This window comes from Mesoplodon densirostris, chromosome 1 (assembly GCF_025265405.1).
Source record: "Mesoplodon densirostris isolate mMesDen1 chromosome 1, mMesDen1 primary haplotype, whole genome shotgun sequence".
NCBI classification, from domain to species: domain Eukaryota; kingdom Metazoa; phylum Chordata; class Mammalia; order Artiodactyla; family Ziphiidae; genus Mesoplodon; species Mesoplodon densirostris.
Genome location: NC_082661.1, coordinates 199,256,691 through 199,283,573, shown reverse-complemented (window position 1 = coordinate 199,283,573; position 26,883 = coordinate 199,256,691). Strand labels below are relative to the sequence as shown.

Sequence of the window (26,883 nt, the reverse complement as noted above, 5' to 3'; positions counted from 1 at the left end):
TATGGCCAACAGGCAAAAACTGGCTTCAACAATATATGTGTGTCCCTCCAGTTAAGAATGACTCTTGCATTTTTAAATGGTTGAAAAAATCAAAAGAAGAATAATAGGGTTTAAAAAAATTATTATTGAGGTATAATTGACATCCAACATTTTATTAGTTTTAGGTGTACAGAATGATTCAGTATTTGTATATATTACAAAATGATCATTACAAAAAGTCTAGTTAATATCTATCACCATGCATAGTTGTATTTTTTTTCTTATGATGAGAACTTTAAAGATTTACTCTCTTAGCAACTTTCAAATACATAATACAGTATTATTAACTATAGTTGCCATGCTGTTCATTACATCCTCATGACTTAATCATTTTATAACTGGAAGTTTGTATCTTTTGATTCCCTTCACCCATTTGCCCATTCCCTCCCTCACCGGCCCACCTCTGGCAGCCACCAATCTGTTCTCTGTACCCATGAGCTTGTTTTTTTTTTTTGAGATTCCACATATAAGTGAGATCATATGGCATTTGGCTTTCTCTGTCTGACTTATTTCACTTAACATATGCCCTTAAGGCCCACCCATGTTGTCACAAATGGCAAGATTTCCTTCTTTTTTTTTTTTTAATGGCTGAATAATATTTCATTGTGTATATATACACATTTTCTTCATCCATTCATTTGTCAGTGGACATTTTGGTTGTTTCCATATCTTGATTGTTGTATATAATGCTGCAGTGAACATGGGGGCACATATATCTTTACTTAGTGTTAGCTGGTGTTAGTGTTTAGTTAGCGTTAGCGTTTAGTTAGTGTTTTAATTTTCTTCAGATAAATACCCAGGAGTGGAATTGCTGGATCATATGGTCGCTCTATTTTAAATTTTTTGAGGAACCTCCATACTGTTTCCATAGTGGCTATACCAACTTACATTCCCACCAACAGTACACACGGGTTGAATGTTTTGTGGCACCTAAAAATTTTATGAAATTCAAATTTCAGTATCCATACATAAAGTTTTATTAGAACACAGCCATAGTTTTTAATTTACCTGTTGTCTATGGTTGCTTTCACACTACAATGGCAACAGAAAACACATGGCAAGATATTTATTATCTAGCCCTTAAAAAAAAATGTTTGCTAACCCCTGCTCTAGAGTACACACATTATTGTGGGAAGCCAAATATATGTGTCACACCCTGCCTCTCAGCAAACAGGAGGGTAATTACTGAATACTGAAATCTCTGTAGCTTAAAAGTGTAAATGTCATCCAGAGTGTGGTTTCTCCTTCACTTCTGCCTTTCAGAATTTGGGCAAGTAGGTTTGATTGGCTGAACCTAAGTGGCAGCAAGAACCTATTTGCATATGAGTCTGTGGAAACCCCGATCTTTGCTTTACAGCTTCTATAATGTAAACATTCTGCCTAATTCAGTTCTCAGTGCCTTTACAGAAGTTATAACCTCTTGCTTCATTTCTTCAGTAAAAGACTAATAGACTTTATCCTCTTCTTTTTGGTGTAATATGGATTCATACTTAATGCAAAAGGCCTGTGATGTTCAACACTGTATAATTTATTACTTTCTTGGACAAAAAACTGTAGATATTTTAGTATTGATATTATATACATTTATGTTTTATGAGGAACATATGCATAAGCTTCAAGCTTAATATTTATATCAGAATAAAAATTTAGTCTTAGCAACCTCACAAGGAATAGACTTTGCCTTTAAAGTAGCAGAGTATGCTAAATCAGGCCAATCAGATAAGGATTCAGGGAGACATTTCCTATGAGCGTATTTTGGTGAAATAATATTTTTAATTTAGATGCTTAGTCATAATCTTGTAACTCTTTGAGGTTAAGTCTACATATTTTCAATGGTAGGTTTTGGAAAAAATTTAAATAGAAGGTCAGAGTCAGAGTTTAAAGAGAAAAAGAAGAGACATAATGAAGTAAATAAAATATAAGCTTCTAAAGTGCTAGTGAGGCCTAAGCACAGTAGTGTGCTGATACATGTTTAACAACCAGCTATTCAGGAAAAGACCCCAAGGAACCCCCATTTTTAGTGTTTGTTGATTTCTTTGATATAAATGTTCTCCCCATGGCTGGTTTCAGGCTATTAAGGTTTGACAACTGGCTCTCTACAATTTCTGAAAATTTGGCCATCAGCTTTCACAAGCTAGTGTGAGCTGGATCCACCACACCACTTAGCTTAGCCTAAGACCAAGGTAAGGAACACTAGAGGCCGAAATAGATGACATTTACATTTATAGTGAGTATGCAGGGAAAATATTCCATGAAACCTGAATTTCTCTTTACATCAAAAGGAATCATTTTATAAGGATAATATAAAAGTATATTATTTTATTCATAGAAGAATAAGATGAATAGTTTCTGTCGATGTTGGAATAAATTTTTTCTAAGGTTATTTTCTCATATTATTTTTCTTTAATGGAAAAAATTGCTCAGAACATGTTAAAGTACATACATAATACATTGTTATATTTAATGGCTGGTAATATATTTTTATTTGTAATTTTACTTCGATGAATTCTGCCAAGAAATTATTTCCTTACTATTTCTGAATATTGTTCTATATTTGGGGTTATGTGGTTGAGTGCATGGTGTGAGGATTGGGAAAGACTTGGACCAAAGAGAACAGGAGGGACTTTGCTAGTGGTCCAAGTGGTAAAGAATCCTTCCGCCATGCAGGGGATGTGGGTGGCACCCTGGTTGGGGAACTAAGATCCCACATGCCACAGGGCAACTAAGCCCATGCACCACAACTGCTGAGCCCACGTGCCTCCACTAGAGAGCCCGCATGCTGCAAACTACAGAGCCCACACGCTCTGGAGCCCAGATGCCACAACTACAGAGCCCATGCGCATTGGAGCCTGCGCGTTACAACTAGAGAGAAGCCCACGCTTCGCAACAGAGATCCTGTATGCGGGAACGAAGACCTGACGCAGCCAAAAATAAAATAAATAAATAAGTAAAATAAATATTTTAAAGAAGAGAGAACAGAAAATTCAAAGGAAAAGAAAATGTAGTTAGGTGTAAGTAACATTCCCTTGATCTGTCAGATGTGTGTCGAGATACTAAGAACTCTCAGCCAAGATGTTACTCATGGATCATATTTCTTGTTGCCAGTCTGGTTACACCCTTGATGGGAGATACACAGAGTAAACGTGGGTTTTGTATGGTTTTTTTTGTTAACTTCTTGGGGACAAAAATACTTGGGTTAATTTTGTCCAAATGTTTTTAGAGAAGAACAAATAGTACTATCATTGCTAGGAATAGTTAGAAAATAAAATCACAGTTGCTTTCATAAATAAAATTATTTCATAAAGACAGAGAGACAGCTTCCAGTTAATAGGAAGAGCACTGGTATTCGAGTTACGTGTCTTGAATTCAAATTTCACGTAATGCTAGTTATTGGATTTTTTGGCAAGTTGCTTTCACCTCTCTGAACTTCAGTTTCTTAATCTATAAAGTCGGCATTGTACCACTTGTGTTAGGGAATAAATGAATACATTTCTGTGAAAATAACTAGCATTGTACTTGGGTATGGATCTTAACTCTGTATTTCCTAGACAAAAACTGACACAGACTCAAGAAACAAGAGTTCCTTAGGGATTAACTCCAGCCCAGGCTGCTAATTGCTGATGCTGTCCCTGTAGACTCTTAAAATGATTCAAGGGCAGAATGGCTGGTGTTTTCCATTTGGAAAAACTGATTACAAATCATGTATAGAAAAGTTTGCCTGTGAAGCGTTAACATACAGAAAACAAAGCTGCAAAAACCTGATTGTCTAGAATAGCCTGTGGATGCGCAGTGAAGTCTATTTGTTTTCTTCTGCTGTTGAAGATCTTCAGAAAATGTGCTTAATCTTCCCTGATACTCTTCTTCCCCACAGCCCGGCTACTCTGCAGCTAGATTAGGTTTCCCTGCTGTGCTTTCTTTCTCCTAGTGTCTTATACTTCCGTGGTATAACATGCAACACCTATATCACACCATGGACTCTAAGCTCCATGAAATCAGATATCCTAAAAGAGTTGTCATTTCATAACAAACGGTAAATGTTACATTTGCTAGTTGTTGTTGGTATTCACCACTGTGTCCCAAGGATCCACCTAGAGCAACAGTGGCTGATATTTTACACTTTCCTCTTTTTTTTTTTTTTTTTTGCGGTACGCGGGCCTCTCACTGCTGTGGCCTCTCCCGTTGCGGAGCACAGGCTCCGGACGCGCAGGCTCAGCGGCCATGGCTCACGGGCCCAGCCGCTCCGCGGCATGTGGGATCCTCCCAGACCGGGGCACGAACCCGTGTCCCCTACATCGTCAGGCGGACTCTCAACCACTGCACCACCAGGGAAGCCCTGCACTTTGCTCTTGATTCAGAATGTTATAGTGCAGAAGTCATCATCCTCAACCATAATTCCATAGAAAGAATGGCAGATTATGCCAAAGTTGTAATGACTCCAAAATACTAATTGAAAGTTGCTTTCTTTTATTAAAGCCATATCTAAGTTATCGAATACTACAGTATCATCTTGGTATTCCCAATGTGATTTCCTGTTGACGAAAACCATGGGTAGGCTTCTCTGAGGATTGGAAGAAGCTCAGATTTATTTTGTTTTTAAAAACTGCACAATTTATTTTGACATAATAAAGAACCCAGTTTTATTTCCCCTTTTTTGCTCCGATAGTGGAAATCTTTCTGGATCTGAGGGAAGTTGAGTGGTTTGGCTCTTCCCTCTCTGAGTCAGGTCCTGTTTCCTTATAGCTTATGATAGGTGGCAAGTTATCATCACTGGCCAACCAAGAGAGTTATTCCCTACTCCCCAAGAGGATGGACGAGTCGATCCAGACTTTATTTTGTTTATACCATTCTAACAGTCACGAATGTTAAAACAAAACAAAACAAAAAAACCAAAAAACAGGAAACTTTTAGCCAAATATTTCTGCAGATACCAGTTTTTTTCTTGTTGCTTATGCAGCAGATAAAGTTTCCTTTAAGGAAATTTTTGAATGTCAGAGGAATAAAAACGCTATATTGAGGAAATCGCTTTAGAAAAAAAACCCTACTTGTATCTGATTTAAATATGGTTTCATTGAGAGTCATTCAAGAAATGAAAAAGTTGTCATTTAAGTAATTTTAGTTGTCTAATATAAATACATAGTTCTTATATAAAACTGATTTGTTGGGCTTAGTTTAACTGAATTCAAAAGTACTGGAAGGTAATTAATTATTTCCTTTAAAGAGCCACACATTTAGTGAGGGACAGGCACAACCCTTCTGAAGCATTTGGTGTTGTCGTTCATTCATATGTGTTCTTGAAAAATACTTGTTTTGTGTGTATGTATATCTAATATTCAAGAACTGGTATGTAATATATATTTCATCCTATTTCTTAGTTCCTTTCACTCATCATTATGTTTTTAAGATGCATTCATGTGAAATATATACTTTTAAATGAATATAAATGATTGTACATCAACCCGGTTTTACTTACTCAGTTTGTTAGTGATGGGCAGTGATATGGACCTCCAAATAGCCTACAAGTCCCCAGTCACCACAAATAACAGTTCAGTATACATCCATTTACAAGTTCTCACCCTTAAGAATTTCTTTGGGATATATGCTGAGGAGCAGAATGCAATACTGAGTAATACACACTGCCCTTTAGATTCTCTGTTTTCCATCAATCATATATGTGGGTCCTATCCACATCTCCAAGAACACAGGGCATTTTCCAGCTTTCTGCTTGTTGCTAATCTAATAGGTATAAAGTGGCCTTTCCTTATTTTAGTCTGCATTTCTTTGATTACCAAGTAAATTAAAATATCTCTTGTTACGTTTGATGGCCTTCCATTTTGCTTGTTCATATCCTTTTAAATTGGGATTGCTATATTTTTCTTGTTGACTTTGGAATTCCTTGTAAATTCTAAGTTATAATCCCTTCAGTTTTAGACATTTCAAATATCTTCTCCCATTGTGTTATCTCTCTTTTTGCTTGGTTCACAATGTTCTTTACTGAGACAAAGTATTTAATTTTGATGTAATCACATTCATTTTATTTTTGCTTATGACATGCAGCTCTGAACCTATGCTTAAGAAATTTTTACATGATTCATAAAGATATCCTTATATATTTTCTTCTCTTAACTTTGTAGTTTTACCCACCTTTGTGTGTGGCTGTAGGTGTGAGTCTAATATATTTTATTCTAAGAGTTTGTCATTTTCCCAATACCATCTACATAACAATCACACCCTCTTCCTGTGACCTTTATCATGTATTGGGTTCCCAATACATATAAGGATCTGTTTCTGAGCTCTCTCATCTGTACTTTGGTTTGTTTGTTCTTATGTCAATCAGCCACTGGTTTTATTACCATGGTTTGGTAGAGCACTGTCTTTGAAATTTAAAATTATATGATTTAATTTTCAAGCTTCATGAAGTTTCAGCAAGTTTCACTGTTACCTCTTATCTTCCTTAAAGACATTTATGTTATGTTTAACAATCTAACTAGTAACTGTTAAGATCCTTGAAACATATGTATTGGAAATTCTTGATCAATTTCTTTAAATATTATTGTATTCCAATTCAAAATCCACTAAAAAAATATAATTAAATATAATTGTTTCATGGGTCTCTTTTTTTCCCATTTTGTTTAAAGTGTTAAATTTTGCTTTTTAGGAACAGTCGACTTGAAGTTAAATGAGTTATCTGAAGTTCGAGAGTGTATTAAATGGTATAAAAATTTTAATCATTCAAAAATTAAAAATAAGTCAAGTTTTTAAAAAAACCTGGATATATAATAGCAAGTTTCATTGTAGGAATAGTTACTTTGAAAAACCAGTCCAAATATTTCAAGTAATCAAAGTTGGTGTAGCTCTCAGTATTTTTGAATGAATTAATATATGTTCTACTAGGAACATAAATGTATGCATAAACGAAAATGTCTTGGGATGATTCAGTTTTGACCATAGGATAACTTTCCTGAATGTAATTTCAAAAAGAAAAATAAATATGAAAAATAATCTATCTTTTCTTGAATCTCAAGTCTTTGCCTCCTGCTGTTCCCTACCTAGTAAATTTTGCTTAAAACCAATTGTAATTTTTAGAATGTTGTATGTACTTTGTAGGTGGAAGGTGGTTAGCAAAATGAAACTCTGTACCCTTTATTTATTGAAAATTTTATTTCTTATAGCTTATATTTTCTGTTTAAGCAACTCTTCTGTTTAGGCTTTTGGATTCAAAAGCCCAGACATTTGAGATAAGATAACTAGGTGATGTATTTAATTTTAACCTCCAGTGCTAAACCTGCTAGCAAATATCAAAACTAGGAGATTTTAGTTGTAAGGTCTTTACCCTTGTCCCCCAGCTCTAGTTGAGATGTTAATTGTGAAATATAAAAGGAGCAGAATGAGAGGAATAGCTAGTGTGCTTGATCCTCCAGTCCTGAAAGAAAAATCAGTGCTTTTTTAAATTGTTCCCCCAAATAATGAGAGTTTGGCTTTATTATAGAATGTTTAAAATAAATAAACAAACCTAGGAAATAGCCATATTCCCAGTGTCAGGGGGTCAGTTCATTCAAGGTAGTATTTTATGTATTTTATTACATGGCATTCCTTCTAAGAGGAAGATGAGACTACTATAAGAAAAATATGGTAAACTGGGTTGTACTATGCAAGATTATTCATTTTAGTAACTTACTTTCCAAGAATAACAGACAGTATATTTTAAATATTATTGTTAATATTTCAGATGGATATATAAAATCTATTAAATAACAAACTGGTAAGAATAGCATTTTTCCTCTCATTCTTCCCCAAAGGCATTTTTTTAAAATAGGCTACATGTGAACAACAGTGAAATGATATAATTGGGACATGGCTATTTGTGGTAATCATTCTTATGTTTTGCTCTGGTGGAAGAATAGAGAAACATAGCTTTCTTATTCTTTTCTCTCCTCCTTTCTTTTCAGCCTCTTCAGTCTTCAACCCCCATCCTTCAACCCCTTTAGTGAGAATGCACCTGTACCCCTTAGCCATGAGACATTTTTGTATTTCATTTGTAGAAGATCTAATGCCAAAATTATAAGGAAGCAATAACACTGATTAGCAAAGGGTTATATCTGGTAACACATAATTTTTTTGTCCTTAAGATTTATATCAGTACCACCTTTGATATTTTAAAGTATGTTCTTTAAAGATTCCATAAGTTGGGCCTCCCTGGTGGCGCAAGTGGTTGAGAGTCCGCCTGCCGATGCAGGGGATACGGGTTCGTGCCCCGGTCTGGGAGGATCCCATATGCCGCGGAGCGGCTGGGCCCGTGAGCCATGGCCGCGGAGCCTGCGCGTCCGGAGCCTGTGCTCCGCAACGGGGGAGGCCACAACAGTGAGAGGCCCGCATACCGCAAAAAAAAAAAAAAAAAAAAAAAAAAAAAAAAAAAAAAAAGATTCCATAAGTTTCCTAATTGTTTTCATTCATATACCTCTATTAAGTGAATAAAGAGTATTGAAAATAATTATGATAGAGGAGTTTCTGGAAAAGTTAACAAATAAGGTGTCAGCAGGAAGATTTCCTGCCTCACTTCATCCATCCAACTATTCACCCAGCCATCCATAATACATTTATTAATTATCTTCAGTGTTTCAGGTACTGTGGCAAATACTAAAAAGTTGAATATAAAAAACACACGTCACTGACCTCACACTAGGTTCATTTTCAAGGCATGGTGGAAAAGCTTCCTGTTCACTGGAAATACCCTCCTTAAATCCTAGGATGTTTTTACTGTACCTGGGGTAGGTTGAGAAATACCCTTATAGGGGGTCAGATTAGGTTATTGGCTATTGACTGTTAGCATAACCCTTGTGGAGAGGCTTGATGTGGATATTAAGTGCATGTTTTTCTAGGGGATGAGAATGAGTATTTGTGGATTTGGGGTGCATCAGACATACACACAGGGTAAATGAACAAACATCCGTACAACAAGGAGCAAGGAGCAGACAGAAAATTGTTTATTGATTTCCATTTCCTTTATTTACTGATGAGGTTATGCAGCCTTTGATATATTTGTGGTCATTCATTTTCCGTTTTTTGTGAAATGCCTATTTGTCTTTTGTCCATTATTATATTGGATGGTTTGCCTTTCTCTCACTGATTTGTAGCTGTTCTTTACATATTTTGGATCTAATGCTTTTTTTGTTATTTATAGGTGTTGCGAATATTTCGTTCCCAATTTGTGGCTTGTGTTTTCTGTTAATTTTTCATGTACAGAAGTTTTTAGTTTTGATAAGGTTGTGTGTGTGTGTGTGTAGTTCTTTTTTTAAAGACATTCTTCCTTACCCTGAGATTATAAAGACATTTTCCAACATTTTCTTCTAAATATTTAAAAAGTCTTGTTTTTCAAATTAATGTCTTAATTGCTTTGGTGGCAAGGACATGGTGAATATAAGCTACTGAAAGCAGAGCTACGTGGCTGGAGCAGAGAGAGATTCAGGTGGGATGGGGAGTGCCTTGATAAATATTTCTTTGAATCAGTGATCAAGTTGCTACTATAGAGTTAGGTTTAAATTGTTTTGGAAGTAAATAAGGTCCTGAACTATTCATGATAGGTTGCCAGGCAGTAAAAAAATCTGAGTAGGCCATTTCCGGAAGAGGAAAGACCATGTGGGGAAAGCAACAAGGGTTTGAAATTGCATGGCCTGTTCAGGGAACAGCACTTAGGTGATGTGGTGTGAGCCGAGCCTGAGAGGAGGGATATTGCAGAAGATAGAGCTTCAAAATTAGATGGACAACAGATTTTGAGGAGCCTTTTATACCTTGCAAAGGGTTTTGACTCTATCTCATTGTAGGCGATTGTGTCTTTTTTCTTTTTTAATAAATTATTTATTTTTGGCTGCGTTGGGTCTTCATTGCTGCGCGCAGGCTTTCTCTAGTTGCGGCGAGCGGGGGCTACTCTTCCTTGCGGTGCGCAGGCTTCTCACCGCGGTGGCTTCTCTTGCTGCGGAGCACGGGCTCTAGGCATGTGGGCTTCAGTAGTTGTGGCTCGCGGGCTCTAGAGCGCAGGCTCAGTAGTTGTGGTGCACTGGCTTAGTTGCTCCACGGCATGTGGGATCTTCCCGGACCAGGGCTCAAACCTGTGTCCCCTGCATTGGCAGGCGGATTCTTAATGGCTGCGCCACCAGGGAATCCCCCGATTGTGTCATTTTTAAGGAAAGTTATTTACTGATCTGTTTGGAATTTTAGAAAAAATACAGCCACACCATGGAGGTGGTTAAAAACTGGAGTTGGTACTCCCACAGCAACTTGCATATAGTAGGCAGATACTTAAGAAATTAAATTTCAACAATGGCATTGCTCAGAAACTATGTAGAATTTTTCCCCATAATCAGTTTCAGAGTCTGCGATGCATTCTTTTGATTATTAGTGGTGAATTTTCAGTCTTTTTGAAAGGATTTGATATTTAGTAATCCACAGAAGTTACTTGGGGGAAGTTTGGAAACTAAGGCAAATGAGCAAGCTGGGTAATTCCACTTCTGGTAAAACATGATATATGATGACACTAAGTTTTAGATATAGCTTATAAAATGCCTTGAAAGCAATCTTTAAAGAGGAATTTTTAAAAGTATTTTGAACCATGTCAGCATCATTATGTGAATATAACCTTCTAAGATAACTAATGGGTAGGGCAAAATTTATCTGAATGTATAAATGTTGATGTTTTTATAAATGAATTCACAGTTTTAAGCCCTCATTACCATTATTATTTTTGTTGATATCATTATTTTATTACTTTTTTCTTTCATTTGTGAGGTTTTACTAATATAATTCTGCATAATCTTTTACATTTGTCATTTTCCTTTCATTGCTTTCAGACCACAGCATATATTCCAGCTCATTCCGTGATGATTTGTTATCAGTACTGGGGAGCTGACTACTAATTTTTGATATTCCTTTGTTGTTGATGCACCATTTCCCTGTGGAGGATTCCACTTATTGCCTTTTGTTTTGTCATCCTCTGCTTACCAACCAACCCTAACTATTAATAGTGATTTTTTTTTCTGCTCCTGCATTTACATTCATAGTTCTTACTTTCCGAATTTAATACCAGTTTTCCCTGAATACTTTTATTCCTATGGAGTACTTAACACCTCCCAATAAAAATAGCCATATGGTAATGGTTTATTACTTTTTCAAGTAATAAAACTGAATTTAAACAAACCATAAAGAACAAAGTAGTCATCTAAGCCTTCTTGTTTTAAAATAAACAGATAAGGAATTTAGAGAAAATTCTTTTTCTTTGGCCTGTTTTAAATTAACCTTAACTTATTTTTGGCTTGAGCTGCCTCTAATTCATTCATTGTCTAAACTTTTATTGATCACTTTTTACTCATTTGTTAATCATGTATTGCATGTATCTTTTTTGCCAGGCACTGTGTTAGACACTGAGGGAAGAAGTTGCATAGGACATGATCTTTGCCTTCCATAATCTTATATTATTTGTCTAGTGTTGGAAAAAGATAAACAAAATAACAGTTATGTAACAAGGTGAGATATGCTATAGTAAAGATATGCCCAGGGTTGTATGGGAAAAGAAGGGAGCATCTTTATTAAACTGAGAGATTAGGGAATGCTTTCTAGAAGAGGGGACAGTTGAGCTGAGATTTGCAGGATGATTAGTAATTAGCTAAATGTAGAATTGCAGGGGGAGGGCCTACCACTCCCACCCCAGGAAGGGTATTTGAAGGCACAGAACTGTGAAGGCACATCAGGGAGACGTGCAGGAGACAAAGCATGGGTGGAATAAAGAGGAGGGTTAGATCTAGGGGCCAGGTAATGAAGAGCCTTGAAAGTTGTACTTTCCCTTAAAGCTATGGGAATTGTTGCTACATTCATTTGTTCTTTTCTACCCTGTACTAAATCCTCAGCTAGTTGTTAAGGATTTGGAGAGCATAGCCTGCTTTTAGGGAATTCATAATTTGATGAGAGATACTGATAATTAAGCAGAAAGAAATGATCTTATTTAAGCAACTTGGTAACTTTTCAACTAAGAACAAACGGTTGTCAATGTACTTTTTTCCTGGAGATGTTTAAGAACTTCGACGCTTATGACCTGTGAAGACTTTCTATACGGTGAAAACTAGGACATAACTTTTTAAAATTTTTATGTGTAATATGTAATTTTTTGTGAGGAATAGTAAAAGTAGCACATCCGGAATTCAGAATGTCTGCACATAAAATATGATGCTACCATATAGTAGGTGTATGACCATATGTAAGTCTTTTAACATTTATTTACCCACCACCTACTATGAACTAGGGATACAAAGTTAAATAAGATTTGGTTCCCACCACTGAAGACATGATAAATTAGTGGGAGTAAGTAACCACTAATTGGTATATGTTTATTACAGTAGAATAGCAGTAAGAATAGCTGTCGCTTACTGAGCACCCGTGCCAGACATTACCCTAAAGCGTTTTCTGTGTAGTACCTCATTCGGTGAATTACACTACACCACCACTGTGGCCTAGGTTCTGATAGTTACTCTCTTCTTACACTTGAGAAATCTGATACACAAGGATGGTGACTGACCTCCTGAAGTTACGCAGCTGGTAAATGGTGCAGCTAGGATTTGAATCCAGGCAATTAACTGCAAAGCCTCTGTAACCACTATACTATACTGTCTCTCTTAATGAATATTTTATGCCAGACTATTAAAGTACCATGGTAGGATAAAACAACAAATTCTGCCTGGAGGTTTGGGAAAGACTTCTCTGAGAAGGCGGACTGAGAGCTTAGCTGCTAGGAAAAGTGGAAGAGGGGCCTTCCTTGGCAGAGAGAACACCGTACACAAACACACAGAGGGCTAAAGAAACCAACAAGGCTGGGAGATACTTTCAGGGGAGCAGGATTTAGAGCAAAGCAGGTAACTTAGTGAGAAAGGAGGCTAGAAATATAAATGGGGCCAGAATGTCTAAGAATTTAGATATTAGATTAAGGTGCTTCAGTTTATCCTTAGGCAATAGGGAATCAGCAGAGGTTTTAAATCAGAGAAATGGTATATCTGCTTTGTTTTTCAGAAGAAAACTGAGGAGCTGTAGGGAATATGCACTCAAGACAGGGGCACCGGTCATATGGTAGTGAGACTGAAACTAATTTTATCCATCGTTTCAAAGAACCAGGCTTTGGTTTTTTTTATTTTCTCTGTTTTTCTCATTTTCAATTTCATTGATTTGTTGCCCTCATTTATTTCTTTTCTTTTGCTTCCTTTAAACTTAAATTGCTCATATTTTTCTAGTTTCCTAAGGTGGAAGGTTAGGCTATTTTTTATATCTTTTGTAGTATATGTTTTTAGTGCTACAAATTTTCCTCTAAGAATAGCTTTCACTGCATTTTATGCATTTTGATAAGTTATATTTTTATTCGGTTTAAAAATTTCTTTTGACACTTCTTTGTCTCATGTTATTTAGATGCATGTTGTTTAATTTCCAGATATTTGGGGGTTTTCCAGCTGTCTTTTGTTACTGATTTTCTGTTTAATTCCACTGTAATTTGATAGCATGATTTCTATTCTTTTGAATTTGTTAAGGTGTGTTTACAGCCCAGTACGTGATCTGTCTTTTTTTTTTTTTTGGCTGCGTTGGGTCTTCATTGCTGTGCTTAGGCTTTCTCTAGTTGCGGCGAGTGGGGGTTACTCTTCATTGTGGTGCGCGGGCTTCTCATTGCGGTGGCTTCTCTTGTCGCGGAGCATGGGCTTTAGGCATGCGGGCTTCAGTAGTTGTGGCTCATGGGTTCTAGAGCTCAGGCTCAGTAGTTGTGGCGCATGGGCTTAGTTGCTCCACTGCATGTGGGATCTTCCCGGGCCAGGGATGGAACCCGTGTACCCTGCATTGGCAGGCAGAATCTTAACCACCATGCCACCAGGGAAGTCCCTGTGATCTGTCTTGGTGAATGTTCCATGTGAGTTTGAGAAGAATGTGAGTTCTGCTGTTGTTGGATGGAGTGTTCTGAAAATATCAACTATAGTTCTAGTTGGTTGATAGTACTGTTCAGTAAACTGTATTGATTTCCTGCATGCTTGATCTATCCATTATTGTATGAGGGCTGTTGAAGTCCCTAAATCCGAAGTGGATTTGTTTTTTTCTTCCTTCAGTTCTATCAGTGCTTGCCACACGTGGGATTTTCATGTTAGGCTTATACATGTTAAGGATTGTTAAGTCTTCTTAGAGAATTGACCCTTTTGTCAGTATGTAATACCTCTAACTATCCCTGATAGTTTTCCTTGTTGTAAAGACTGTTGTCTAAAATTAATTTAGTTACTCCAGCTTTCTTTTGACTGGAGTTAGCATGGTTTACCTTTCTCCATCTCTTTACTTTCAGTCTACCTGATTATTTATATTTAAAGCGGCTTTCTTATAGACAGCATATAGTTGAGATGTGATTTTTAATTCACTTTGACCTTCTGTCTTTTGTGTGTGTGTGTGTGGTACGCGGGCCTCTCACTGTTGTGACCTCTCCTGTTGCGGAGCACAGGCTCCGGACGCGCAGGCTCAGCGGCCATGGCTCACGGGCCCAGCCGCTCCACGGCATGTGGGAGCCTCCCAGACCATGGCACGAACCTGTGTCCCCTGCATCGACAGGCGGACTCTCAACCACTGCGCCACCAGGGAAGCCCTGACCTTCTGTCTTCTAATTGGTGCATTTAGTCCAGTCACATTTAAAGTGAGTTTTGATATAGTTGGATTAATATCTGTCTTGTTTAAAACTTTCGTATTTGTTGCATTTGTTTTTTGGTTCCCCCTACTCCCCTTTTGTGTTCTCTGGTTTTAACTGAGCATTTTACATGTTTTCCGTTTCTCTCCTCTCTCTGTGTATCAGTTAAACTTTTAAAAACAAATTTTAGTGATTGCCCTAAAGTGAACGTTTTTTTTTGCAAGACCTTCTAAGCTCTAGTTTTATTTTATTTATTTATTTATTTTTACATCTTTATTGGAGTATAATTGCTTTACAATGGTGTGTTAGTTTCTGCTTTATAACAAAGTGAATCAGTTATACATATACATATGTTCCCATATCTCTTCCCTCTTGTGTCTCCCTCCCTCCCACCCTCCCTATCCCACCCCTCCAGGTGGTCACAAAGCACCCAGCTGATCTCCCTGTGCTATGCGGCTGCTTCCCACTAGCTATCTACCTTACGTTTGGTAGTGTATATTATGTCCATGCCTCTCTCTCACTTTGTCACAGCTTACCCTTCCCCCTCCCCATATCCTCAAGTCCATTCTCTAGTGGGTCTGTGTCTTTATTCATGTCTTACTGCTAGGTTCTTCATGACATTTTTTTTCTTAAATTCCATATATATGTATTAGCATACGGTATTTGTCTTTCTGACTACCTTCACTCTGTATGACTCTAGGTCTATCCACCTCATTACAAATAGCTCAATTTCGTTTCTTCTTATGGCTGAGTAATATTCCATTGTATATATGTGCCACATCTTCTTTATCCATTCATCCGATGATGGACACTTAGGTTGTTTCCATCTCTGGGCTGTTGTAAGTAGAGCTGCAATGAACATTTTGGTACATGACTCTTTCTTTTTGCGGTATGTGGGCCTCTCACTGTTGTGGCCTCTCCCGCTGCGGAGCACAGGCTCCGGACGCGCAGGCCCAGCGGCCATGGCTCACGGGCCCAGCCGCTCCGCGGCATATGGGATCCTCCCAGACCGGGGCACGAACCCGCATCCCCTGCATCGGCAGGCGGACTCTCAACCACTGCGCCACCAGGGAGGCCCGACTCTTTTTGAATTATGGTTTTCTCAGGGTATATGCCCAGTAGTGGGATTGCTGGGTCATATGGTAGTTCTATTTGTAGTTTTTTAAGGAACCTCCATACCGTTCTCCATAGTGGCTGTACCAATTCACATTCCCACCAGCAGTGCAAGAGTGTTCCCTTTTCTCCACACCCTCTCCAGCATTTATTGTTTCTAGATTTTTTGATGATGGCCATTCTGACTGGTGTGAGATGATATCTCATTGTAGTTCTGATTTGCATTTCTCTAATGATTAATGATGTTGAGCATTCTTTCATGTGTTTGTTGGCAGTCTGTGTATCTTCTTTGGAGAAATGTCTATTTAGGTCTTCTGCCCATTTTTGGATTGGGTTGTTTGTTTTTTTGTTATTGAGCTGCATGAGCTGCTTATAAATTTTGGAGATTAATCCTTTGTCAGTTGCTTCATTTGCAAGTATTTTCTCCCATTCTGAGTGTTGTCTTTTGGTCTTGTTTATGGTTTCCTTTGCTGTGCAAAACCTTTGAAGTTTCATTAGGTCCCATGTGTTTATTTTTGTTTTTATTTCCATTTCTCTAGGAGGTGGGTCAAAAAGGATCTTGCTGTGATTTATGTCATAGAGTGTTCTGCCTATGTTTTCCTCTAAGAGTTTGATAGTTTCTGGCCTTACATTTCGGTCTTTAATCCGTTTTGAGCTTATTTTTGTGTATGGTGTTAGGGAGTGTGCTAATCTCATACTTTTACATGTCCCTGTCCAGTTTTCCCAGCACCACTTATTGAAGAGACTGTCCTTTCTCCACTGTACATTCCTGCCTCCTTTATCAAAGATAAGGTGACCATATGTGCATGGGTTTATCTCTGGGCTTTCTGTCCTGTTCCATTGATCTATCTTTCTGTTTTTGTGCCAGTACCATACTGTCTTGATTACTGTAGCTTTGTAGTATAGTCTGAAGTCAGGGAGCCTGATTCCTCCAGCTCTGTTTTTCGTTCTCAAGATTGCTTTGGCTATTCAGGGTCTTTTGTGTTTCCATACAAATTGTGAAATTTTTTGTAGAGTGAACATTTGTTTTACTAATATTCATCTACCTTCAAATAACACTTTATTACTGAGGTATAGTATGGGTATCTTATAAAAGTATTCCCAGTTCCTTATGACATTGCTGTTATTCATCTTCCTAATTGAGAAACTTTAAGCACACAATCAATGGATTATCACTATTATTAGTTAAAAAACAATCTTTTAGATCAGTTAGGGATAATAAAACAATTTTATTTTACCTTCATTTATTCCTTCTTTGACACCCTTCTCTTTATTATGTAAATAGAGACATACCCTGGAGATATTCCAGACCACCTCAGTAAAGCAAGCCCCACTAATTTTTTGGTTCCTCAGTGCATATAATAGTTATGTTTACACTATACTGTAATCTGTTGAGTGTGCGATAACATTATGTCTAAAAAAGTATATATACCTTAATTTAAAAATACTTTACTCCTAAAAGACCATCATCTGACAACACAGGGTTGCCACAAACCTTCAATTGGTAAAAACAACACAAAACAAAGAAAAAACAAACCTCAATTTGTGAAGCGTAATAAAACACAGTATGCCTGTACAATTTTCTGACCTATATCATTTTTTCTCCCCAAACAGCTATTAATATTTCTGGTATGGCATGTCACCTCACAATACTTTCACATTTTTAAGTGTCTGAGAAACTCTTCATTCTTTCTTCACCTTTTTTTTTTTTAAGATTTATGTATTATTTATTTATTTATTTAAGGCTGCATCAAGTGTTAGTTGTGGCACGTGGGATCTTTGTTGTGGCACGCGGGGTCTTTGTTGAGGCATGCGGGATCATTCGTTGCGGCACACAGCCTTCTCTCTAGTTGTGGCACACAGGCTCCAGGGCTTGTGGGCTCACTAGTTGAGGTGTGTGAGCTCAGCAGTTGTGGCGTGCAGGCTGAGGTTGCCCCGTGGCACGTGGGATCCCAGTTCCCCAACAAGGGATCAAACCAGCATCCCCTACATTGTAAGGCATATGTTTTTTTACCACTGGACCACCAGGGAGGTCCCTCTTCCTTCACTTTTGAAGGATAATTTCATTGGATATAGAATTCTAGGCTGGCAGTGTTTTCTTCCAACATTTTAAATATTCAATATTTCCTTTCATTCTCTTCTTGCTTGAACGTTTTGGATGAGAAGTCCACTATAATATTGGTCCTTGTCCTTTTATAGGTAAGGTTTTCCTCCTCCTCCCACCCCCTCACCCCACTCCCTTTCAAGAGTCTCTCTTTATCTTTGACCTTCTATAGTTTGAATATGATATGCCTAAATGTAGTCTTTTAGGTATTTAATCTTGATATTCTCTGAGCTTTCTGTATCAGTGGTTTGGTATCTGTCATTAATTTTGCAGAGTACTTAGACATTATTACTTCAAATATGCCACTCCTCCCTTTTCTCTTCTCCTTCTGGAAGCTTCTACTGATTTATCTTCAGGCTCACTGATTCTTTCCTTGGCCATATCCAGTCTACTACTGAGCTCATCAAAGCATTCTTCATAATTGTTACAGTGTTTTTGATTTCTTGCATTTCCTTTTGATTCTTTCTTAGAGCACAGTTGGTGGTTGTAAAGTGTGGAAGAGGGGAACTGTTTTATAATCCTGTGATTAAATCTCTTGGTTTTAGTGGGCCTGTAACTCTTGGACTGTGACCTTCACAAGTATTTCTCCAGGGTTGTTTCTTCCCTTAGCCCCTGTAGGTGAGACCGGAAGGTTGGTGGGGGAGGGGGGAGGAAGAGGTGGGGTGAGAGAGATGCCCTTCCCTCAGGTGAGACAAGGCTAAGATAGTCTTTTACCCTGGAAAGTTGGCCTTTGTTATAGAGTATCCTCTGGGAACATTTCAAAGTGATTGTGCTTCCCTTTCCTCTTGCCAGAGCCAGGAGGAGGGGGTCTTTCCCACATCTATGTGAGAAAGAATCTGGTGGGGTTCCTAGAAGTGCAACCCAGGAAAGTTGTGGTGAGAGCCTGAAGACTGTGGCCCCCAGGAGTTTCTCCCTCTCATGCTAGCCCACTGTTAACCTCTAGCAGTTCTTCATACTCATCATTTAAGTGTTCCCACCAGTTAATGGCTCCAGGGATGTCTGTTCTAGATAAGCATATTTCATCTGTGAATTTCTGGATTTGCTTGTCTCTCCAGATTTCAGGGATTAGTTTGCCCTGCAACCTCAGTTCTCTGAGGGTTCCAGAAAAATCCTTGGTTTCCAGTTTATTCAGCTGTTTCTTGTGTAAGTACAGGAGTGATGACTTCTAAGCTCCTTACATTTTGGTGCTGAAATCCTGATTTTTAAAAATTTAACTTCTTTTTTCCTCCTAACTTTTTAGAATTGTACTATTCCATAATGCAGGTGTACCATGAGTTGCCTATTCATCTATTAAAGGACTAGGCTATTTCTGATTTTTTGTTATTATAAACAATTATAATAACATATAATGCAGTAAACTGTCTTGTACTGTGCGTATTGCTCTAGGACAGCTTCCTGGAAGAGGTATCACTAGATGAAAGAGTAGGTATGTTGATACTATGAGATTGCCCTAAAAAAGGCTGGTAATTCAACAAGGTGTGTACATTTCAATTTTTTCTATTCTTACTATGTATATATTTTGTAAATCCTATCAATGTTTTGCCAAACTGAGCAAATAGTTGTACTAGTTTTTATTTGCATTTCTCTGATTATTAGAGATTTTTAAGTGCCTTTTTATAATATGTGCATTGTGTTGCACTTCATATGTATAGTATTTTTACGGGGGATAGTCTCTTTCTGTTCAATTCTTATTTTGTTATCGTGTTGTTGATTTTAAGAGTTCCATGGATAATCTCGTTATTAATGCTTTGTTGTAAGGTTTCTATTACTTTTGTGTTTTTTTGTTGCTTGTCTTTTAACTTTGTGGTATTTTTAGCTACAAATCTGTCTTTTTTTCCTTTTAAGAAGAATTTACCCTAAATTTTAGGTATTTCCTTTTATATTTGCTTCCAATGTTTTACTGTTTGTTTACATTTAGATCTTAATCCATTTGGAATTATTAGTTTTTATGAAAATAATAATTTTAGAAAAATCAAAATTTATGTTGTAAGCAGTCTGCAGAATTGTAGAATTTTCTCCACAGTATCCACCAACCCAAAATTAGACATGGAGAAATTGTGTGGTTGAATTCATCCAGGCATGGGTACTAGGTTGGAAATATGTATAGGCAGGAGTACAGGAGAACTGAAGGTACAGTTGTTAATGTCTTGAAGAGATTGAACATCATCTGAGGAGTAGAACTGGGAAAAGTTAAGAGGAATAAGCGATTTCAGTGAAGACCACAGATTTAGGGAGTGGGAGAGGCAGGTGGATTGAAAGTTAAGATCTCAGAGTAAGATTTCAAAACTTGAAATTTCAGAAATAGAGAAATTCCTAGTGCTGATAGGTCTAGGATATGGCCCTGAAAGTTCTAGGCCTACTTATATGCACTTCACTCCTGAGGTTAGTCTCCCTGCTCTGTGCCATCCATCCACTGAGGATACTGATACATTCACAGAGCTGAATGACTTGAGCTAGAGGTTAGTGGAGATACTGGTATAATGCAAAATGTGTCAGTAGTAAGCAGTCACAACTTACAGAAGCATCGTGCTGCAAAAATTCTTTTACAGGTCTTTCATACAAAATTTTGAACACGTTTTCTTATAAAGATACACTTTCAGAGAATGCTGGAGAATCTCTGGTCAGCCTACAAAAGTTTATCCCATAATATAATTTAATTGTACTAGTTTAATCATATCAAATAACTGTCATGTAACTATTGGGGTAAATGTGCCTTTGGGGCTCCCAAAACAGCAGCAAGGGCCCTAGAAGGAGGGGTTTGAGAAAGGTGTCAGGGAGATGTCAGTAGTGGCTACTCATGCTTGGAAATCATATCTAAATGAAGTGTCCTTAAATGGAAGCAAGTTGCTTTTGGATTTGGAATATCCTTTCATCTGTGAGGAGAGAAAATTAAGCACACTGAAAAAGATGTTTTGAGAAATTGTCCAGTTCAGTATATGTGTAGGATGATGAGTTCACCGATGGGGTCAGAAGGGTGAAGGATGTTGGGAATAGGTCTTAAGTAATTGTATTTTGCCATAGAAATGAGATGGCTGATCTTGTCATATCTCATAGGTGGGGCTAAAGTCTGATAGGACTGTTCTTGAAAGGCAAAAACAATGTTTCAGCAGGTAGAAATTTTAAATTCTAATTCAGGACTGTATTAGTAGTTCTTTTTCAATGTATGGGTTAGATTGCTGGGTTATATACACAGTTTTTTGGGAGCCTCTCAGAGTTCTGCCTTCATTCTTCAAAAGTGTAAGAAGTTTTGCCTTTGCTCTTCACAATGTAAGAAAATAAATAGGATCTTTTTCCTAAGAAAAAATTAAAAACCTGAGGAATTACATATAATTATTTGATGAAACTATAAGATTTTCCTTAAGTCCTGTGAGCTATTTATTTCTCTTCGTGGAATTAAGGAGTTACTTAGAAAAGCTATTTTTTTTTTTGAAATAAGTATTCGTTTTATTAACTCACTAGGCTTAGACCTGTGTTTAACAAACAAGCCTAGTAATAGCACCATGGTTAGACTATAGCCTGCTTTTCCAAGCCATCATTGTACAATTTATTAAGCAAACAAGGGATCAAATGTCTCTCATCCACCCAATGTGATCTTTTTATACATACTCCTAATAAGTCCCATTTGGAACAGCTGAAAATCTTTTAGCAAAAGCTTTGAAGATGAGCTCATGAACTCAGTTAAAATTTCACCAGTTAAATTAAGACAAATGGAAGGAACTCAAATGAGTAGTTGCCCAATCAGAGCCCGTTATTTCTGTCATCAGCCCATGTGCCCCGCCCTCCCAATAAATCCTTAAAACCTTGACTCAATTATTGAAAACCCACATGTAACAAAGTGAAAGGATTAATTTCCATTCCTCAATTTCTCAGCCCCAGGTTTAAAAAAAAACAAAAAACAAAACCCAAACAGGTATTTAAGAAATACTTACCAAAATCAGATAGGAAAATTAAAGCCTGCGTAGTTATGAATCAGAATTGTTGTACTACAACCAGATTGCATACAATTACATCAGTTGGTTCTGTATACAATCTAGAACTGACTACCACAAAATTTAGAATAGAAAAAGCTATAAGAAACAGGTTTCTAACTACAGAAGTTGTAAATTTCAAAAGGGTATGAAAAAACTAATGTAATTTCAGACTTTTCTCCCTTTACATTTCAAACAGATGTTCTGTAAAAATATATACCATTTTTACAGACGATTACAAGTTTTTGTCTTAAAAACAGAATATTCCAGATTTGTAATTGAGCCTTAAGTCAAGTATTCTTGGCCATGACACTAGGCTAATAAACTAGGAATCACTCAAACCAGGCCAAAGGAGAACAGGTATAAACATCATGAGCATTGAACTTTCTATTCAAGAAGCACATCTAGGAAAGCTAATTATAGAGGATAAAGCTTCCCTTCACACTCTGTTGTACAGTGTTGAGGCTTCTAGTCATAGGTTCTATTACTTGTAGCTTAAAATCCATTTTACACATAACGCTGGCGTTGTTAGTGCTTCTATTTTAACACTATAGAAGTTAATGGATTCAGTGGGCATATTTAATGAACTCTATGACTAGCCTGGCTACTGGCCACTTTCCTGTTCTAGGCAAGGTAATTAAAGTCTCTCCACGCTACCGTCTTCACTAAATCTAAAAGTCCTCCTCCGTGGCCTCCCAAAGTTTGCCTGTTGCTGAAACTGAATTCCACAAGAGGGATTACTTTTCCCATGTATTTATTCCTGTTAGCCATAAGCCCCCTGCCGCTTGCTTTTCTACGTTGCTAGAGTAGAACTCCTGGAGGTTATGGCCTGCACAGCTTGAAGTCCAACTTCATAAATACATCCGATTTCACAGCAGGCGTATGTGGTTTTGGTGGCTAGAGTTGGTTAAGAGTCAATTATTGCACTTAAAAGGCTATCTTATTAGATACGCCAAACAAGCTCCTACTCCGGCAACACCTGCAAAAGCCAGCAGCACATTTCTGATGCCACCTTCTAGGTCCTCTACATGGAAGAAGTCCACAAACCCATCCCAGCCTCTTTGTTTGACTAGCCAGTCTCGTTTTGTCCTTACGAGAACATCTGTGATGCTTTCTGCTAATGGTTCGATGCAACTTTCTTGGTTTATACTCTTCAAGTGTTTGGCCACAAAGGCACCAAAAGAAATGAGAGTCACAATCCTGCCCCAGTTTGTTACTCCGTCACTGAAAACATGGACCATCACTCGAGATAAAGATTTGACATCGTCTTCGTTTTTGAAGTCCAGTTTCCGAAGCATGCCTTGGAAGGCCGTCTTGTGGTTCCGTTGCACACCGTCCCCGACCCTTCGCAGGGTCTCTAACGCCTTCCGGCTGGCGGCCCCAGACCCACCCAGTGGCTTCGCGTCCTTGGTGCCGGTTGCCTGCTCCCGGAGGTATCGAGAGATAATCTCCAGGGACTGCCGGTACAACTCGTCGTCCTCCTCCTCTTCTGCTGGGGGCGGCGTCGAGGGGAGTGAGCCGTCCTTGCCCGAGCTGTTACTGGCCTCGCCGACCAACTCCAGCAAAGGCAGGACGGCCGGCCGCTTCCCTAGAGGCTCCGGCTCGCACCCGTCCAGCTCCTCTTCGGGCGACATGATGGCGTCGGAGGCCGAGGATTCCATCTCTTAGGGCGGCGAGGCGCGGCGGGCGGGCGCGAAGAACAGCAGCCTGGCGGGGGTCGCGGTGACGTCGGGGCCCTCGGCGCCAATGGGCGAGGGCCGCGCGACCCTCCGGGCGTCGGGCGCGAGAGTGGCCGGGGGGCTCGGGCCGGCGCTTCCACCAATCACCTTGCCGGCTTCCCCTCCCCCTACCTCTCGCCCGGCCTTGGCCTCCTTTCCCGCAGCCAAAAGCCGCCTCCCCGGAGCGGAGGCGCCGCTGCCGCTACCCGGTCCCAATCCGGCCCCCCGACAGTAGAGGTTGAGTCCGATTACTGCGTTTCTCTTGAGGCCGAATGTCTCAAACCGCCGCCGCCGCTGCCTACTGAGAAAAATGGGGGAGGCCCCAACTCCTATCTTGAAGAGCGGAAGTAACGAGTCTATTTTAAGTTTTTAGCTGAGCTACTCAAAGGCCATTAGTTACTTGGCAAATATATTTTTACAAATTTAGGCTATTTACTTGTTCTATAATTTAAATAATGGCAGACTGTTTAAAGGACTTAAACAGTTTTTCAAGCATTTCCAGAGGATTTCTAAGCTTTAACACAAGAGATTAGAATAAGAACTACTGTCTGGGCTCATTGCAATAATTATCTCTTTGCTATTTAAATAACCCCCTGTTGGCAGTACAAACACTTTTCTCTTGTGAAACAAAATAGAGTTTGCATTAGAAAACTAGTTTTTATGCACAATAATCTTTGTAAATATTTTGAAAATCCCTGATAACATTCCCCCCCCAAATAATCCTTCTATGATTTGTCCTCAGTATTATTAAATTTTGCCTATCTCTTCTGTATTGCTTTAGAAACCTCTTATTGAGCATCTAACTAAGAAATAAATTTTCCCTTAATTTTTTATTTATCATTTTGTAAGTCTTTAAAACATAGTACTGTAAGGGCCCACACTCATTCCTTTGCCTTACTTGCTTAAGTAACGAAAAATGTAAATGAAAAGAAATTGAATGTTTCATGATCAAGCTGAAGGAAGAAATTTAAAAACTGTTGAACATAATTAATGTGTTTGGCACTTTATAGAAATGATGTTATTTTATGTATGCATTACAAAAAGCCTATGAGGAAAAATTTTACGGGTGAGAAAAACCCAAGATTCAAGGGAATTAAGAGCCTTTCACCTGAAGTTGCCTATCTTATATGGACGTGTTGGTACAGATTTCACCAAGAAGTACCCATTCTTTTCTGCTCTATCACTGCTGAAGGGTACTTTAAACATGATAGTTCTTGGTCTGAATTATACTTTAAGTTACAAACATTGAAGTGCAGACAAAGCAATGAGTCAGCAATCTGATATGCTTAAGTGTTTCTTGGTAAATTAGGAGAAAAGGAGGAATCTGAATTTTTTCCCCCATTACTGAGATTATCTGAGTAATTGAGAAATACCAGTAAATCCGTTTAGTTGATTGATATATTGGGTTGGCCAAAAAGTTCGTTCAGGTTTTTCCATACCGTCTTACGGAAAAACCCGAACGAACTTTTTGGCGAACCCAATATATCCCTTTGTGTCTGACAAATATAAAATAATGGTGGTACGATAGCTTGATTTACATCTAGCGAATGTCTTTGTGTGATTATGTGTGTGTGTTTACTGATAATTGATTAGTGTATCTTCAGAAAAGTCAAACAGATTTCTTTTGCATTCTAACTGCAACTTGATGCTAGATAAATACTCTAGAGTCACAGGTGCCAAAAATTTTGTAATTTAAAATAGGCACATGAATAGGAAGGGCTGAACCAGGAGGGTGGGAGTCCTCAATTCTCATTCAGTTCCTTTTCATTATGAGATTTTGAGCAAATTGTTCTTGTCTTGAGGCCTCAAAAAGGTAGAATTAATCCCCTCCTCAGTCCCATTGCTTAAGTTGGAATGAGGACCAAAGGAAATGGTCTGAAAGTGCTTTGACGTTCTATAAATAAGGATTGATGCTTGGCTTTTTAATGACATAGACCCCTTTGAAAGCTGGAGATCTCTTTAAAATGTTTTTTGAAGTGTTAGAGGATCATGAATCCTGTAAATCCTGTCCACACGCTTTAGATTATGAACTGAAGCTATGGGTTAAGGAAAAAGAGCAGATCTATGTATAATCTAAAGTGTTAGCTAATTTATGCAAGTTTTTTAGTTAACTTCAAATTTTATATTTGTCCTGGGGATTTCCAGGACGAAAAATACCAGCATATAGTAGGCTGTTTGAATGTATTTGTTGAAATCTTTATAATTTATACTTGGAGAACTTACACATTTTTCCGAGAATGAAATATGTTGAACAAGTTTGAACCGGACTGACTTTCACTTGTCATTTTGTAGTTCAGAGGGTCTCCTCAGCCCTGTGCCTGTGGTCTGAGCACTCTTCCCCACTACTGGACACCTTAGCAGTATTGAGTGCTCCTTGCACAGAGGTCCCTTGGCGCAGACCAGCCTTCGGCAGGGTGTTTTCCTGCTTCTCACCTGTGACTCATCACAGGTGGCCTCCTGTTGCAGTCAAGCTAGAATGCATAAACATGCGCCCGCAGGCAATCACGGAATCCACTCAAAATTCTCAAGGACAAGCATATTTAAGATGCTAGTTCTTCTTAATGGTTTTAAAAAATCAATAGATGTTTAGTAAATAAACCTCTAACTTTGCAGTGGTCTCTCATTTCTTAAGAAATGCCATGCTGGCTTATGTGGCAAAATTAAAAATTAATCTTCAGATTATTCCTGCTTTTCTACAGATTAGAAAGCAAAATTGCCTTTTACTCAAGTTCAGTATATCCATAGTGTCCTCCCAGCCTTCCTGGTTCTTTTTGTAAGATATCCTGTTTTTGTGTCTGAAATTAGCTAATTGCTGGCAGGCACAGTTCATGGTGGTTGAAAAGGGCTGATGATGCTTTCTGAAAGCTTAGCGTTATTGATTCTGGCGTATGTTCTAACCCAGTGATTGGTTTACTTATTTCTTAACTGCAGTTCTAGCCAGGGATACATACCTTTTACATTGTGATTCAATACACATGAATACACCCTTACCTAAAATAAGTTTCATGAAATAATAATTACCCTTACTACATGTATTCCAATATCTTCTATTTCATTAAAAATATTTTTATTGAGGTATAGTTGATTTACAATATTATATTTTACTTCTTTTTTTAATTGCTTGTCATGATCTATTAAATGAATTAACATGACCTGCCAAAGGGTTTCAAACTATAGTTTGAAAAAATAGTCTTAAGTTATATGACAATTTTCACTTTTTTTCTTATGATTTATAATATATTTGAGGGTATCATTTCATTT

At 38.1% G+C, this 26,883-nt stretch overlaps 1 protein-coding gene and 1 pseudogene across 6 annotated transcripts in view; one reads left to right on the top strand and one right to left on the bottom strand.

Moving 5' to 3' along the window:
* WDFY3 (WD repeat and FYVE domain containing 3) overlaps positions 1-26,883 on the top strand; it is a 281,573-nt gene that overhangs the window by 75,230 nt on the left and 179,460 nt on the right. The window lies entirely within an intron of this gene.
* LOC132488885 (induced myeloid leukemia cell differentiation protein Mcl-1 homolog) lies at positions 22,681-24,828 on the bottom strand (annotated as a pseudogene).